This window comes from Oryx dammah, unplaced genomic scaffold, assembly GCF_014754425.2.
Source record: "Oryx dammah isolate SB20612 unplaced genomic scaffold, SCBI_Odam_1.1 HiC_scaffold_7, whole genome shotgun sequence".
Classification (NCBI taxonomy): domain Eukaryota; kingdom Metazoa; phylum Chordata; class Mammalia; order Artiodactyla; family Bovidae; genus Oryx; species Oryx dammah.
Window position 1 is genome coordinate 36,533,216 of NW_024070191.1, and position 18,282 is coordinate 36,551,497.

An 18,282-nucleotide genomic window follows, 5' to 3' on the forward strand; every position below is an offset into this window, starting at 1 on the left:
ACACCCACTTTAAAAGTAGCCTCTGCACGTGTCCGCGTGACCGCGTGACCGCTTTGCTGCTCCGCACCGAGTCGTCTTCGCTGGGATGGAGAGGGCGCGGGGTGCGCGCCTCGGCGGCGGGGGGCAGCCGGTCCTCTGGCCAGGGACCCGGGCTGGGGGCGATCGTGCGCGTGGGTCGCCGCGATCCGGGGTGCTGGGAGGAAGTGCCGTGTGCGGCCAGTGGAGGGCACTGGTCTGGGGTGGGGCGGAGGGCACTCGAGGGCACTGATGTGGGGTGGGGAGGAGGGCGGGGGTGGGTGAGGAAGGCGCTACAAAGACTCCCAAAGTTGTTGTTTCCGCGGCGCTTCCTGCACCTGCACTGGCGTCGGGGACTTTGAAGTTATCTTTTCATCAATGAGCGAAGGGACGGGAGAGGAGCCGGCAAAACTGCGGTGTGCAAGCCGAGACAGCGAGCCCTGGGAGGCACCAGTTCATGATAGAGGGGGTATTTCGCAAACTCCACTTTTATTCTGATTTCAAAGCCTCGGAGTGGTTTTTACTTAATGTCATTAGAGAAGTCTAGATAATAAAGATAATTAGCTGTTCTTTCACGTGCTTTTTACTAGAAATTGAAATTCAGTTCTGCCGGATTTCTTGTATTTTGTTCACATTTTCATTCCAGAAAGTCATAATTATCGTAGCGTTACTGGCCACAATGAACGTTATGAACAAGCCCTGCGCAGCACCGTCATGTTGCTAATTGGAAGGAGAAAAGTCTTTCAAACTTGGATATAGAAGCATAAAGCGAAAACGTGAAGCTTTAGTTTTAGAAACTGATTTGAACACGTGTGGTGGTGTTCAGTGTCTAAGTCCTGTCCGACTCTCTTGAGACCCCCATGGACAGCAGCAGGCCAGCATCCCTGTCCTTCACTGTCTCCCGGAGTTCGCCCAAGTTCACCTCCATTGAATCGGTGCATAATAGGATGTGGGGTGGCCTGTTGTGCTTCCAGACAAGGTCGGTTCCTGGAAAACCAGAGATGGGCCATTACATTTGAAATATGTGATGGTTCTTTCCATCCTGTATGTGCTCTAAAGTGTATGGTATTGAAATGCTTTAATTCTGTTCATCTTTGTGTTCCAAATTGCACACTGTATTAATGAAGTTCAAAGCAAAATCTCCAGCTTTTGGATTCGCCAGATGATACCGAAGTGATGGGAACTTTGGCTTTGCCATGTCAGACTCTTGGTCTCCAAGCAGCCTCCCCTTTGTTAACTGTATGACCTTGGGCAAGTTCATAGCCTTGGTTTCCACTTTGTTAAAAGCCAATAGTATCCCTCACTTTATGAAGCTGTTAGGGAAAAGGAAATAACACTTAGGGACTTACCCCTAGCGTCGGGAGCACAGTAAATGCTCTGGAAAAGTTGTCTCTTGTTTTCCTTGACTTTAGGAACCCCCAGATCTGGCGTGTTTTCAGTGTAGTTGTTTTTCATTTAAACTTCCTTCTGCCCTGCCACCTTCCTTCCCGGCCATTCATTCAAGCGCCCTTGATTGAAGAACCTCAGATGCCGCCCTGTCTGGGTGTTTGGAAACAGTGGGGGTGGGCGATGCTGCAGGTTTTTCCTGTTGGTGAGATTTCATCACGAGGTCACAGGTGGATGAATTGTACTTCCTAGTCTTCAGGGTGCTCCAGCTCTGTCCCTGGTGTAATGGTGTCACGTTGGAAAGAAAGCACGGGAAAGTGCACGGTGCTGGCTCTGGCTCTTAGCTTGCGTCTCCAGACCAGCTCGGGCCTGGCAAGGTGGGGCTTCATAAATATTTGTGGATTTGAAAGACAGGATGTAATGAAGTTATTCTTCAAGTCACATTTTTTTTTTTTCCCCTAGTGAAAGCACCTCGGGATTCTAAATGATGGCTCCACTGTATATTCGGGCTAATAGAGGTTATTATGGAAGGCAGCTGGAGTAGACTTTATTACCTATCGATTTGCCCTGGTGGTGAAGCAGTCTTGGAAAAACTGCAAAGCCAAGTTGGGGCAGCGGCTCCACCACTAGGGGCCCCCTCTGCATAGTGTATCAGCCAGGCTGTTGTTCTTTGCCATTATTCTGTCCTTTAATGCAGCAGTCCCCAACCTTTTTGACACCAGGGACTGATTCAGTGGAAGACAGTTTTTCCACGGACTGAGGGGTGGGCGGGGGATGGTTTTGGAATGATTCAAGCGGATTACATTTATTGTGCTCTTTATTTCTATTCTGATTACAGCTGCTCCGCCTCAGATCTTCAGGCATTAGATCCTGGAGTTGGGGACCCCTAATGCAATGTACCAATAGCAAAGGAACTGAACTTCTTGGGTTCTCCATATGGAAAAGGGCAACCTTGTGTGAGAAGCATTACTGAAGGCCTTAAAAAGTATGTGCAGGTGGTCTTAAATGTCAGATACGGTACCATTTTAGAATAAAGTTAAAGGTTTAAAGGAGATTTAAGAATTGGGATTTTTGCTTTGTATATCCTTATATTCCAATATATGATTTTAAAAGCTGTCTAAAAATTCAAATCTATGCTTTTGGCCTAGTGTTTTCAGGGTTTAGGGAGAAGTATGTTTTTGGTCTTATTTTTATCTTTTAAATTAATATTGCTTTGTTTCCTCAGTTGGTACTTGGAGCACTAATAACTTGCTTCTCAAGAAATTTATCTGGCCAGCAGAAGCTGTAGGTGTCTTTTTAAAAAAAGGGGCCACATGAAATTTCACACATGAAAAGTACGTTTTATTATATTCTAGGAATGTATCATTGAAAAGCATTTTTCTTCTGGGAATTTTTGACAAGCCCTTTTATTTCCAAATTCTACCCTGAATGAAGCTACTCAGGCTTGACACTATTGGACAATTTTAAGGTGTGTTGGTGTTTTTATTTGTCAGATGGAATTTGATATTTGGAAGGAAAAAAACACTGACAAGGTATGTAAGCAAACACGATGACTGAAAATATTGACATATTGTTTGTGAGAGAAAAAGCGAATATTGTGCTTTCAACTTTTCAGTAAAATGACAATTACAGTGACAAACTAAATACCCGTAATCGGTGCAGTAAAACTAACAGTTACAGAAGGGTTCAGTGCATCGCAGGCCCCGCATCTTATCGAGGGTTTCTTCTCAGCTCAGAAAGTCAGCAGACTCCTGATTCTGATTTTCACACGATGGAACTTTTATATTTTTCAGTATTTTTAATGGACATGTAGTTGACTTAAAATGTGTTAATTTCTGCTGTACGGCACGGTGATTAGAATATATATTCTTTTTATATTGTTTTCCATTATGGTTTATCATAGGATATTGACTATAGTTTCCTGTGCTATCCAGTGGGACCTTAGTGTTTATCCAGTCTGCATAAAAGCCTGCGCCTGCTGACCCCAGCCTCCCACTCCACCCTCTCCCAGCCCCCTCCCCCTTGGCAGCCACCAGGGTTGTTCTCTACCTCCCGTGAGTCTGCTTCTGTTTCTTAGATACACGTTCATTTGTGTCATATTTTAGATTGCACTTATAAGTGATGTTATGTGGTATTTGTCTTTCTGACTTATTTCACTTAGTGTGATAGTCTGTTCGTCCCTCTGTGTTTCTGCAAACGGTGTTATTTCCTTCTTTTTTACGGTGGAGTAGTATTCCGATGTATATATATATATGTGGCACATCTTCTTTATCCATTCAGCTGTCGATGGACATTTAGGTCGCTTCTGTGTCTTGGCTATCATGAATAGTGTTGCTACGAACATAAGGGTGCATGTATCTTTTTGAATTGCAGTGTTGTCTGGATACATGTCACATGGCGACCCTTTAAAACCAGGCAGTCTGGTCTCTGCTGCCTTTCTGTCAAAGTCTAGATCATTACTAAGAACTGGGGAAGAGGAATAACTGCTTCGTGAAGGTCGTAGATCATTCTTATCCCTTCCCCACGAGTAAGCTAACGTCTGGGGGCTGTGTTTAGGATTCTGAGCACATCACATAGTCACACAGATCCTGTTTGCACAATAGCTCTTCTCTGGAGCCGGGCGAGTGCTGCGGTGGCCCTCAGACATCCAGCAGCGAGGGCTCCCCATATTCACGCCCCCCTCCCTCCCAGAGGCCCCCGAGGCTCAGCCACAGCGATGTGTGTGCAGAGCCGTGTGCAGAGCATTTGGGTTTGGCCTGGAGCCCCGGAGCTGACCAAGATGATGGCTGCCCGGGGTGGGAGGAGCCGCCTGTTTACACCTGGGAGTCTTTTTTTAGGAACTTGCGCCTGGGTGGTGCTGGGTGCATGGAAACAGCACCGCTAGAGTTGGCAAAGAAAAGTTTGTTTGGATCCTGTGACGTAGTGGCACGTTGCTTTGCTGCACAGATCATTTTAGTCGCTGTTTTCAGATAGTGGGAAACATAACGTCTGGTTATCCCGGGGTCGTGTCTGATCCTTTGTTTCCTTCTCACACCCAGGGATATTTGAGTTGATGGAGGAAGAGGGAAGCGGGAAACAGGGAGGAGGGGGATGGGAGTTGTCTGTTTATACTGGACACCGAGGCACATGGGCAACTTGATAATAGCGGCTGTTCCAAAGAACCCGCCCACCAGTGCAAGAGATGCAAGAGATGCGGGTTCGATCCCTGGGTCGGGAAGATCCCCTGGAGGACGAAATGGCAACTCACTCCAGTATCCTTGCCTGGGAAATCCCATGGACAGAGGAGCCTGCAACCCATAGGACTGCAAAGAGTCGGACACAACTGAGGGACGGCACAGCACATCACCCTGGTGCTTGGGGGAAATCCGCGTCTACTCCGTTAATGAACTTACTAGGGTGATGGCCTTTGACTTAGGTGCTGGGTACTCGCGAAGGTGACCTTCGGCTTCTGTCTCCCGCGCTTTAGAAACTTGCTTCAGTTGGTGTGTCCGCTGACATCTGTGAACAGGCTGCTGCCCTTCCAGGAGATGCCCTGTGAGCTGGAGCATCCGTGCCAGGTGGCACAGCGTGGGAACAGAGTGTGACCTCAGCCCGCTCACCTCCCGCGGGGCACTCTTTTGGGGGCACAGGTTGCACACCTGTGTGAGAGGCTTACACCTATTCAAGTGGTTAGAACAGTGCTGGCACCTGGTTGATGAGAGATGCACCATCGCTGATGCTGGTGGGTGCTGTTGTTTATTCCTGATAACATTGCTTTCAGGGTAGAGCCTGCTGGTAGGCACAGCAGTCTGGAACAGAGGGTTCAGGTGAGCTTAGTGCTTATAGGAATGTTTGCAGAAGCAAGTGATTCATTCATTTCCGATTTCTTGCTGCATTTCCATTATAGTTCTTCTCTTCATGTGACAAAAATGTCTCACACAGAGCCCTTAACCACGTGGCAGCCTCTCTCCTAAATGCGGGCCAGGAGTTACTCATTTTGCCAGCACAGCAACCTTAGAAAGACACACTCTTATTATCTGCATTTTGCAGATGAGAAAACCAGGATGTAGAGAGGCGAGTTACCTGCCCAAGGTCAGCTCAGGTGGTGGCCTGGGCGGTGGGTCCACGTCTCCCACTCTGTGCTCTTTTCCAGCATCAGTACTCCTGGAATTGGTAGCTCGGAAAACGTCTTCGTGTCCTGAGGGTTAGCAAAATGTGAAAACATTGATTTTCCTTAGATTCTTGTGTTTGTATCCTTTCCTAGACCCGATGGAGCAAGATGATAAATTAACTGTTATCAGCGGGTCTGCTTCAGCACTTTTTATTTGTAGATCTTTTTATTTGTAGCTTTTTCTAGTAGCTTGAAATACAATACAGTATGGTACAACTTACTTCCGCACAACATTTAACGTCTTAACAAGGTGCTTCGTAGGCATGTTATAAGCAGAATGTATGAATAAAATCCAGCGCTTGGCTTGCAGAATATTCAGGTGCGAAGGCTGGAGTCAACCACTCATGTGTTCACTTAACAGAAATTTCTCACCTCTTTTGTGAAGGTGCTCTGCCAGACACCGAAGAGACGGCAAAGGTGTGGAAGGCTGCAGGGCAGAGGAAGGCTCCAGGCCTTTGCGGGGGCGTTGCTGGGGTTTGACTCTCAGCTCTGTTGCTCTCTGACCAGGGGTCCCATCGGTGGACATCTCTGAAGCTTAGTTTCTTGTATTGTGTATGTACACAATGGGGAATGCATGTATGTACATAACGGGGAATGTATGTATGTGTGTATGTACATAATGCGGAATGTATGTATCTATGGGCTCGCACAGAGTTGGACATGACTGAAGCGACTTAGCAGCAGCAGCAGCATGCATGTATGTACATAATGGGGAATGTATGCATCCATGTATGTATGTACACAATGGAGAATGTATGTATGCATGCATGTATGTGATGGGGAATGTATGTATGTATGTACGTGATGGGGAACGGATGTGTGTGTCATAATGGGGAATGATAGTACTGTGTTGGCTGTTGCAGAAATTAAATGAGACGCATGGGGAAGGCATGAGACCCCTAGAAGGGCGGAGTCCTGACCCACAGTGGTGCCTGTCTCTTTGCCTTTCCCAACTGTCTCTTCTCCTCCCATCGCCCCATCATGGGGGGTGGTAGAGATAAAGACGCTTAGCATCTCAGATAGAATGATTCAGAATCTTCCTTTCTGGCTCTCCTTGTGGGGCTGGGACAGACCGGGCTCCTAGTGACACATGAGCTGGTCCCAGTGACACCTGAGCTTCTGCCACGTGGGGTTGCTACCCAGGAGCCCAGAGGAGGATGAATTCCAGGGAGCCAGGGCAGCTTGAAGCCCAGGATAGGTGACTAGGGGTCTAGGGATGAGGATGAGGGTCTTTTGGAGGAGTAGCCAAGAACTAGGGTCTCAGGAAAATTGGAACAAGCCACACCTGAATTTGAGAGCGGCTCAGTGGAAGGGGTCTGGAATCTGGGTGAAGGGGAGGCAGAAACGTGAGCAGCTTGTTTTCGGGGGCACGAGGGTGGTCAGGTGGCTCAGATGTGCGGGCCAGCGGCTGTGCGGAGGCGCGAGGAGTGGCCTGCAGCCCCCAGGACCGCCCCCCCAGTGCTGCAGGGCCGGCTACAGACTCCCAGCTCCCTGGCCTCCCTCTGCAGGGTTTTTCCAGAAGCACCGCAGCCTCTTCCAGCAAACAGCCAAGTCAGAATGATTAGCTGTTGCCAGTTTCCACTCCAGACCTTCAAGGGCTCGTTGGTATCGCAGGAGAATAAGCCTTTGCTTAGTCCAGTTGGGGATTTGGTTAAACACACCCAGATCTGTTCCTAGTGAGGCAGGACGCCAGGCTCAAGGGGCGCCGGTCAGGGTCCTCCCGGCGTTTCTGTAGCGTGGGCTGTGTTGTCAGGTTGGGGGTGTTTTAGGGGAGATGTTCCCAGTGGCTTTATGATAATGGGCCGCCTTGTTTGGTGTCCGGGGGTAGATGCCATGTGTGGTAAGGATGGAATGCGGGCTTCACAGAATCATTACAGTCTGGGAATGGCACCTCAGCCAGGGAGCAGGAGCCCTGACTCATTTGTCCTGCGTTGGCATGTGGTCATAAACCAGCCCTTCTGTGGATAAGCAAACAGAACCTGCCCAGGTGCAAGAGAAGCTTGATTCAGGGTTTTAAAAAAAATGCACAGAAGGTTTAAAAAGGTACTGAATCAGGGAACCGTTTGTTTAAAGCAAGCTACTGTAGTTTTCAAAAGCCCATTTAATGGAATTAATAGTGTGTATTGAAGCGAACAAGCAGACTTTAAAAAAGCTGCAGAAGGGTAGCTTTGTGGGGAGCAGAGGAATCCTGCTTGTGAAATCCAGACTGGTTCCCAAGGTTCTTGGAGAGCTGAGTGGAATAGATGTTTCCTGATCGTAAGTGAGACCCAAAGATGCGGGTTCAGTTCCTGGGGCGGGAAGATCCCCTGGGGAAGGAAATGGCAACCCACTCCAGTATCCTTGCCTGGAGAGTCCCCTTGGACAGAGGAGGTTGGTGGGCTACAGTCCATGGGCCTGAGCCAGGAGGCAGCACCTTGGGGGTGGGCCTGGGCCTTGGAGCCCGTTCATCCGGGTTTCTTCTCCACCCTTTCTTAACTGTGCTCCTGGGCAAGTCATTGAATTTCTCTAGGGCTCAGTTTTCTCATCTGTACAATGAAGATAATAGTGCCCATCATATTGGGCAGCTGGCAGATTGATTTAGACAATGTTGGTGGACTGCTTGGCACGCGGTGGACATGTGGTGGCATCAGCTGCTGTGAGTGTGGAGCTGCCCAGGGAGGAAGGCGGGAGGGGAGACGGGGACAGGAGCTCCTGCGTCCGCCCAGGGCCTGCGCTTTTCAGTTCCACCCTTGTCTGAAGTTCTAGAGGTTTCTAATCCAGTGTGTCCTGAATGTCCACTGTGTATATGTCCCGATGATAAGGTGTCTGGGAGTAGACTCTGATCCCATAAAACTGCCCTCAATGTCTTCATGTAGGTCATGGTCTTAGGCCAGAGAGGCAAGACCATGACTGGGTCTTGTTGTTAAAGAAGGAACGCCTAGGGACTTCCCTGGTAGTCCAGTGGTCAAGAATTCGCCTTGCAATGCAGGGGACGCTGGTTTGATCGAGGTTGGGTAACTAAGATCCCATGTGCCAAGGGATAGCTAAGCCCATGCGCCACAACTCCCGAGCCCTTGGAACACAACTGGAGTCCATGCCCTGCAGTGAGAGATCCCACATGAGGCAACTAAGACCCAATGCGGCCAAGTAAATAAATATTAAAAAAGGAAAGAATGGCTAGTGTCTCTCGGCTGTTTCAACAAGCTGCCCAAATGATAGTAGCAGGCCCTATCTTATTTTCTACTCTACATACAGATGGGTAGAAAATAAGTACTTCTTGGACATCATAGACATAAATCACTCAAAATACCCAGGGTACCTTTGGCTGTCTTTTTTGTGTAGAAGTGAGATTTATTTACAGATGTGTGTAACTACATAAGCTTCCCAGGTGGCTCAGTGGTAAAGAATCCACCTGCCAATACCAGAGACTCACGAGACATGGGTTCAATCCCTAGCTCAGGAAGATCCCCTGGAGGGGGAAATGGCAGCCCACTGAAGTATTTTTGCCTGGGAGATCTCATGGGCAGAGAAGCCTGGCAGGCTACAGTCCATGGGGTCACAAAGAGTCTCACCCAACTGAGCAGCTGAGTGCACATGTATGTGCCTATGTAATGAGAAGCCAGCAGAGGAGAAGTGTTTGGGGGACACTAGCCATTCTTTCCTTTTTAAATATTTATTTACTTGGCCGCATTGGGTCTTATTTCTTTGGATGTGCCTGTGACATGCAAGCTCTTGCGTCTGAAGCATGTTCTTTGGTTGGGAGAGTCCTTCCTTGATGCTGGGAAGGATTGAAGGCGGGAGGAGAAGGGGACGACAGAGGATGAGATGGTTGGATGGCATCACAATAGACATGAATTTGGGCAAACTTCCGGAGTTGGTGACAGACAGGGAAGCCTGGCGTGCTGCAGTCCATGGGGTCGCAAAGAGTCGGACACAACTGAGCAACTGAACTGAACTGAACTTTATGTCTTTTCACTGAACTTGTGGCCCATAGGTTTCTGGGCCAGAATGATGAGAGAGAGCTCAATTTACAGAGTTTTTCTTTGTTTTGTTTCTCTCCTCCTCATGGCATGTGAAGTCACTTCAGTCGTGTCCGACTCATTGCGACCCCATGGACTGTAGCCCGCCAGGCTCCTCTGTCCATGGGATTCTGCAGGTGAGAATCCTGGAGTGGGTTGCCATCCCCTCCTCCAGGGGATCTTCCTGACCCCGGGTTCTAGCCCAGGTCTCTTAGGTCTCCTGCGTTGGGAGGCGTGTTCTTTACCACGAGCATCACCGGGGAAGCCCTGTGTACACAGGTTGCTTCAGAAGGAGTCGAGATTGACGGAGAGAGGATTCCCCAGCTGACTGACTCTGTGACCATGAGCAGGTTCTTAATCCCTGAAGTAGGAATCTGATCATTGAGACTCAGGGGCCATTTGAATGCAAAGCAGTGAAGTGGGTGGACTGTGAACGGGCTCCATCAGTCAGATTGGAGGCTGAAGCCAGAACCCGAGCTTAAAACTAGCTCCTCCCTTGGATCACGTGAGCTGATCCCACATCTTGGACCTTGGGTTGTCTCAAAAACGAGTGTTCTTTGTAGAGGGTATTATTCGCTGATGTAAATAAAAAATCCTGAGTGTGTTTTTCTATGACTATCCTTGGGTATACAGGAGAATTTATCCGGCTTCCCTGGAATTACCTTTTTCTCTTCCTCCAAGAGTGAGTCTGGACCACGGCCTGGACTGTCACTAGCCTCCTCAGGGCCTTTCTGCCGATCACAAGTTGCATGTTCTGATGGAAATGGGGTGGAGGCGGGGGGAGAGGCAGGATCTAGACACGTCTGCTCGCCTGAAAGCGCAGGGAGGTGATGGTTGGGTCTGTGGGGCGGTTGCTGCCTGGGGTGGAGGTGTGTAGGAGGCACCAGCTTTTAGAAACTCTCTTCCCGGTCTCTGTAAGTGATTTCGTGACCGTTTCGTTATTTGGGAGGAGGGCAAATGTAATGCCAGTGTGAGGTGGACAGGCATCATTGCAACTCTTAAATTATTTAGGAATGAGAGTCAGAGAATGGATGGAGGAGAGGCTTTGACTAAAGAAGTCTAGCCATCCACTGTGCGAATAGTGCCTGGCACTAGTCTGTCTACATGAGCTAAAAATCTTTGAAATGGCAAAACCGTGCATCTGAAGGGAGCACTTGGATTCTGAAGGATTTGTCGACTTCGTTTAATGATCTTATCAGTGACTTCTTGGAGTTGGAAGTTTTTGTGGGCGGCGGGGACCACCGCTTAACAAGCATACATCAAGAGAAATGTTATCTCTCAGATCAGTTAGACCAACAGTATTTTGCAGAAATAATAGCACATTTGAGATCATTTGGACTATCTCCTGGTTTTTAGAAAGAAGCCCGGAGAGGGGATGTGCCTTGTCTAAGATGACCCAGGTGCTGAGTGGAATGACACTGTCGAGAATGGAGCCCAGGTTACTTGTTTCCTTCCTGCGGGTCTCTATGGGCCGTGCAGTCTCCTTGGGCACCAGGCCAGCTGGCAGGTAGTTTTAGGTGCCCCAACAGTGATGCCACCTGTACAACTCCCAGATTTTCCTGAATTTGGTTAGGGAGCTCCCTTTGAGTGCCTGGCACTGTTCTTGGTGCTAGAGATATACATAGGTAAGAAGACAAGGGTTTTTGACCTCAAGGAGCCCACAGTAGCGTGAAATACGAAGACGGGATATACTGTCAAGCCGTGGCTGAGTGACCCGTGGAACATCATCCCTGCGATGGTGAGCTCTCAGTGCCTGCTTCAAGATCAATAGGACTTGTTTTTATTTCCTGTTGATTTTACAGCGTCAGAAGTGGGAATGATGGCCATACGCTTCATGAATCGAATTGACTCTGAGTGATTCCAGCTTCGTCCGGAGTCATTCTGTACACTTCCAGCTAGAGGTTTAAAATTTGAAACCCTCTGTCCTCTGGACTTGAAACACGTGGTCTTTCTGGAAACACTTGGTAAGAATAGTTCTGGATGAGTTTGTTTATGGACACAAATCAAAAGTTGGATTGTTTATGCCAAAGAGGAATAAAATGCAAATATGGGTGTCGCTGAAGCTACATCAGGTTGAATAATAGTTTTTAAATTAAATTGAGGCCCATTTTTTCCCCCACCATGAGTGCAGAAGCAGCAGAAGCTTAGGAAGAAATCTACTTAGGTACTCAGCAGTATCTGAAGCATTTATTTGTGGAAATTTTTGAAACTTTGATGAAAATACCGGAAGAACCAAGATTCAGGTAGACCAGATGCCATGGCAGGACAGGTGACGTGGCAGGGAGACCCAGCATTTTCATGAAAGTCTGTTCGGTGCTATAGCTCCTGTGTCCAGGCGTGGCACCCCCGCGGTACCAGGCCTGCTGCAACAGCGGCCTTGTGTCATTTTTGGACAAGACCGAAGGCCCTTGGAGCGTGGGGACTGCAGTTCAGGCAGTTGCTGTTTGATGCCCTGTGAACAGCCTGGCTCAGTGTGTAGACAATGGAAGGAAGGTTCTCTGCAAACACGCATGAAATGAACAGAGACATCAACTTAAAATGCACAGGGCTGGGAAGGAGCTGTGTCCACAAACAGGACAAGTTCCCTCCCAGGATCCCTGCACGTGCGGGTAAAGCTGACCTTGGAGAAACCAATCAAATGACCTGCCCTTCAAGATCCTTTTTAGCATCACATGCTGTTCGTAAGCTTGCCTGTGTCTAACTCTGTTCCCACATGCTGTTTGCTATCTTGGTGTTTTCTTGCAAGCTACCTGTAAACCAATTACGCATTCATCATCTTGTGGCAGGCTGGCTGGATTTAATAGAGTCAGGAAGGCTTCCAGCACATTAAGTGTTCTTGAAGGTAATAAAAAGGAGGACTAATTATCTCGCTGAAGTGATTATAAGAGAGACGTTGGAGATCTTGACTCCTGGGGATTTTGACAGCAGTCAGAGTGGTTAAGACGGCATGAGAAATGGCAGAGCTGACTTGTTTCAATCAAGTGATTTCCTTACGTCTATGATGTGGGTGTATCTGTAGTCCACTGAGCAAGCAGGCAGGCTGAATAATGCATGGTGTGGCCGGGGCTGGAGCAGTGACTGGAAAGTGCGTGCCTGGTGCCCACCGTGCGAGACTGTGAAGTTTTACTTTGAATGATGGTACCTCTCTTCCAGCCATCTGTCTCGCTCTTTAATAAGCAGTATTCCTTATCAAGCCTGATTTGTGTACATTGATTACACCATTACACTCGTTAAATATTAAAGTGTTTTCCCCCTCGTGTGAAGTCTAATTAGGCAAAGTGCTCAGCACAAGCCTGGCATTATCATTCAGAGTAATAGCCTGGTCATTACGTGTGACATACCTCAGCTTCCTGGATCATTTGTCTTTTCTTTTTCCCTCCTATCAGAGTGCCCGTGTACCACATATAAGGCAGCAAAGTTTGATGGAGGGTTTAGCACTGTCAGGCCATTAAGAAAGGTCCTGCTACAAAGATTATGAGATCTTTTAAAAATGAGTGGAGTGATGTATTGTCTATAGTTGGCGTTTTTTCATGAGTTGGGCTTTTGGACAGATATTTCTGATGAAACTCATTTTTACTAAATTGACGAATTGTAAAATAGCTTTAAAGGCTAAAAATACAAGTCACAGTGTTGTTTGGAAGAGAAAACCCGTCAGCGTTATAGTTGTACTTTATACATGCTGCAGATAAAAAGAATAATTGTAGGTGTCAAACCGGTGTCTCCTGATGGTCCAGTGGGGCTGTCCATTACTTACTTTTAAAAGCATATTTATTTATTTGGCTGTCCTGGGTCTTGGTTTCAGCTTGTGAACTCTTTATTTGTGGCATGTGGAATCTAGTTCCCTGACCAGGGGTGGAAGCCAGGCCCCCCTCCACTGAAATTGTGGAATCTTTAGCCATTGGACCCCCAGGGAAGTCCCCATTACTGAATTTTTCAGCTTATTTTTTCTGTGCAGTCTTTTTTCAGAAGTTAATTTGCATTGTGGATTTCATAGCGAAACACTTTGTCCATATGAGGCCAAAGGTAAGACTATGGATCATGCTAGTGTCTCTGATAAGTTATCCACATCATTTTGAGACGATCCCTGTAATGAATGTTGTCTTTTTTGGAAGGGTTACGGTACTTCTTCAGTATTTACCTTTCTAAAAAAACCCCACAGTCTGTTGTGAGCATGTGCACACACAGGCACACACATGTGCAAAGTGTAATCGGGGGTGTGAACCAGCTTAGCAATAGGCCCGGTTTATTGCTTACTATTCGCAGGGAGAAGAGCTTTTAAGGCCTGTTTCACGTGCTGTGCGCTTACCAGGCTGATAGATTTTTCCTTCTCTTGGTCCCAGCAGCTCATGGAGGGGCTTTGAAAGCACCTTTTCCCCTTCATAACTGCAAACAGCACTGGTACTACCTGGCCTTTATGCATTCTGGAAAGAAAGCAGCCTGTATCGCCTTGAAGCGAGAGTTATTTTGAGTTGTTTTTGAATGCGGTCAACTCAAAATGAAATTTAGCTCCGAGTTAAAATATGGATATAAAGATCAAAGAATGGAAGGGAACTCACAGATTGTCTGGTTTAACTTTTCTGCTTCCTGCGTGGGGACGCCGGTGCAGAGAGGTCGGCCCTCCTCAAGGTCATGGGGTCTTAGCAGGGGTCCCGCATCCCTGCACTTGTCTCCAGGCCTGATGACAAGTCTCCCAAGGTGACCCTCGGGCCAGGGTCCATCTCCTTGCCCACTTCACAGGATTGGTATACCTGAGCTTCGGGTTAGAAAGGTCTTGAAGGAGAGCTTGCTGCCTTTTACCCCGCTCAAAGAACCTGTTTGGGGTCACAGAAGAACTTATATTTTGAATTTGCTAATTGCCATCTTCCTAGAAATAGAGAACTGGGGGCCAGTGTCTCCCTCTGAGCTGTTCTGAGTTCAGCGGGGGGTGGGTAGGGACACAGCTGTCTGTTCTCCTGGGATGATGGTCCAAGAGAAGGTGGCTTGCCGCTCAGCCAACCCAGGGCTCAGCTGGGGAGTCGGGTTCTCTGCTCCGGAGGCCCAGGGTTTGGCCTCTGTCAGCCTACGGTGGCGTCATCAGGCCTGAGTGAGTCATTTCACCACCACGCCAAGGCACAACGAGTGACTGTCCTGGTGGTTGTTAAGAGGCCTGGTGATTAGGCACGTGGGGTCTGAAGCCTAACGTACTTGAGTTCGACCAGCTGCCAGGTATGGGGTTTACACAAGTTACCTTAGCACCTGCGCCTCCGGTGTTTGGTCCGTAAGGTGGGAGTCATAGCAGACATTTCTGTTGTACTCTGTGACATCTGCCGTCTGAGTGGCTCAGGACCATTAACTCATGGGGTCTTCACAGCAACCCCAGGAGGTGGGTACTACCGTTATCCCCACTTTACAGGTGAGGAGACTGAGGCCCAAAGAGGTGAATCGCTCACGATGACAGCTTTAAGGGGTGAAGCGAGTAGGATTTGAATCTTGGAGCTGGTTGCTCTGAGCCTCCCTTCTTTGCTGCTTCTCAGTCAGATTAACTTGACTGTGAGGATCAGGTGACATAAGCTGCCCTCGCTGATGGTGAGAGAGCTGGCGTCGCCTTAGCAATAGCAACAGGTAAACCTCCGTGATCAGCACCTTCTTTGCCCTTCAAGGAGTTCCCCCAAACCAGATCATAATCAGAAAGTCGCTTTGGCAATTACAGAAGTCACTCAGAGAGAGCTCAGGAGCCTTGACCGAACGTTCCTCGGTGTGGACAGTGTTGGGGACAGCCAGAGCCGGGGGGCTGAGCAGATGGCCCAGATTCCTTTCCAGCTCGCGGGGCCTGGAGACTTTCTCCCCTCAGGTGGCTCCGGGGTCCCAGACAGCAGCTGTGATCTGTTTGCTCTCATCTGTCATTGCCGCAGGACTGACCTCCGCCACTGAGGTCAGCGGTGACACTCACGCCTCCGAGGCCACCACTGGAAGGGCCACACTTTGACCGGCTTGCTCCACTTTGTATCACGTTCGTAGCCTTGAGGTCAAGTGCAGGCTCACGTCCAGATCGTCTGCTGTGAGTTTACATGTTACGCTGTGCCTGCTGCTTCCTTTTAAGTGCATTAGTTGATAAATACTTGCACATATAAACAGGCGTGTCCCTTTTAGCTTATACTAACAAAGCGAATGGCTGTCCAGGGAGCATCTGGCACTTTCCCTCTGGAGCCCCCACGTGTGCTTCTGGGTCAGAGTCCCTGCCTTCCTCCCGACCCACCCCCACCCAGGGCTAACTGCGCTTCCAAATATCGTGTTAATCGTTTCCTTGCTTTATTAGAGTTTACCGCTGACGTGCATCCCCGCATGAGTTATTGGTTTCTCTAGATTTATTTATTTTTTAATTGGAGGATAATTGCTTTACCGTGTTGTGATGGTTTCTGCCATCCACCGACATGAATCAGCAAAGGTGTACATATGTCCTGCCCTCTTGGACCTCCCTCCCACCTCCACCCCATCCCCCCCATCAGGTGGTCACAGAGCACCAGGCTGAGCTTCCTGTGGTGGTGGTTTGGTCACCAGTCGTATCTGACTCTTGTGACCCCGTGGACTGTAGCCCGCCAGGCTCCTCTGTTCATGGGGTTCTCCAGGCAAGAATACTGGAGTGGGCTGCCATTTCCTCCTCCATGAGCTCCCGGTGCTAGACTACAGTTTCCCATCAGCTGTCTGTTTCACGTGGGACAATGTATATATTTCATTGCTCCTCTCTCCATTCGTCCCACCTTTCCTTCTCCTGCTGTGTCCACATAAGATTTATTGTTTTTGCGACAGGCGGTTGAATTGGAAAACTTGACTAAAGCCCCCAGATGTAGCAAATAGCAGTGACAAAAATAAATTGTGAGAAAGACCAAAATGGGCATTTCAGAGGCAGTGTCTGAACTCAAGGTTCACAGCTCTTGAAAATCCTCCTTACTCTGAGGGTATAAAAAGCATCGCTCTATTTGTGGAGAATCCTCTGCTGTGACTGTGCACCAGCCCCTCTGGGAGGATGTGGGGTTGGGGGTGCTGCCCCGTGTCCCCTCAGCTGGGCGCCTGGGGGTCCGGCTCTGAATCTGGTGAGATGTTTTGGGGGCGTGGCGAGTGAGAGCAGCTGGGACAGGGCCCCCCACTGCCACATGTGTTGGGGTGATTGTGAGTGCTTCGCCCGGAGCAGGTGTGGCCCCTGCAGGGAGGGGGACCAGCCTGGACCTTGACCCCCACTCAGGGGCACAGTCAAAGGAGAGCTTGTGGAGTGAGTCTCAGGGGCTGGGCCCATCACCCATAGCACAGGATTTGAGGGGAGCCCCCGGAGTCCCTACAGACGTGCCCACGCGCGTCAGGGAGTCGGGTCTAGGTATCTGCCGGTCCAGAGAGTGCAAAGCCTTCTGTACTGGTGAGGAGTAAGTTTGCTGGCATGTAAGTTAAAGAATGGTGGTGACACATGGTAGAAGTTAGCTTCTCTCTTATGTACAGTCGGTAGGAAAGTGGACATTCAGGGGCTCCAGAGCTGCCAGGATCACACCTCCTAGTTCCCTGCCCCATGGCCCAGGCTGTGACTGTGGTCCTCGTGCTCCAGGTCAGAGGGGCTGCTGCCGTTCCAGCCATCACATGATAGTTCAGGCAGGCAGACATAGGCAGGATCTGCTCCCTGCCTTTTAAGGATACTTCCAAGATGCACACCCAACATTTCTGCCTGTGTGTCACTAGGCAGAGCTGAGTCATGGGGTCATGCCCAGCTCTAAGAGATCTTTGGACATATAAGCTTGTTGCTGGGTCACTATGGGCCCAACTTAAAATTGAGATTCTTTTTGTCAAGAGGAAGGGACTAGTGGATATTGGGAGATACCCGGAAGTCTGTACCACTTCATTTTCATGGTATTAGCAGCCAGGTGGCCATTCCAACCCTGGAGGGAAGGTAACCACAGCCAGGAAGGAGAGGTAGGGAGAGAGGGGGAAGGTAGAAGATGATGCTTCTTATTTTTTGGCCTTACTTCAAGGATGGATATTGTACTGACTTGACATTTTATTTTCTGAATCATCATTGTATTTTTGACTTAAAGTAACTTTAGGAGTTTCTGTTACCTACAAGTAGCCAGAGAATTATGGGATCTACTGAAGTTTCCCTTGGGTAGCAGGGGGAATACGTACTGCTTGAATATTATATATATTTCAACTGAAAAATGTCTTTATTATGCAAGACCTCCATGCAATCTTCACACCTAAAAAATTAATAATCATCCTTTAAAAGTTGCCTAATAGCCAGACTGTGCTTAAAATTTCCTCATTTTGTAACTAACTGTGGTGATGGACCTTAACTGGATTTACTGTGGTGACTGTTTTGCAATTTGTACAAATGTTGGATAATTGCATTATACATCTGAAACTAATTATATTGAGTTAGTGATACCTCAGTTGAAAAATCGGAGAAGGCAATGGCACCCCACTCCAGTACTCTTGCCTGAAAAATCCTATGGATGGAGGAGCCTGGTAGGCTGCAGTCCATGGGGTCGCTAAGAGTCAGATATGACTGAGTGACTTCACTTTCACTTTTCACTTTCATGCACTGGAGAAGGAAATGGCAACTCACTCCAGTGTTCTTGCCTGGAGAATCCCAGGGACGGGAGAGCCTGGTGGGCTGCTGTCTATGGGGTCGCACAGAGCCGGATACGACTGAAGTGACTTAGCAGTAGTAGCAGCAGCAGCAGTTGAAAAATGCATATTAAAGGACTTCCCTGGTGG

General features: G+C 48.6%; 1 protein-coding gene across 1 annotated transcript in view; it reads left to right on the forward strand.

The window, feature by feature from the left end:
- Positions 1 to 18,282, forward strand: part of CSGALNACT1 (chondroitin sulfate N-acetylgalactosaminyltransferase 1) — a 339,385-nt gene that overhangs the window by 851 nt on the left and 320,252 nt on the right. The window lies entirely within an intron of this gene.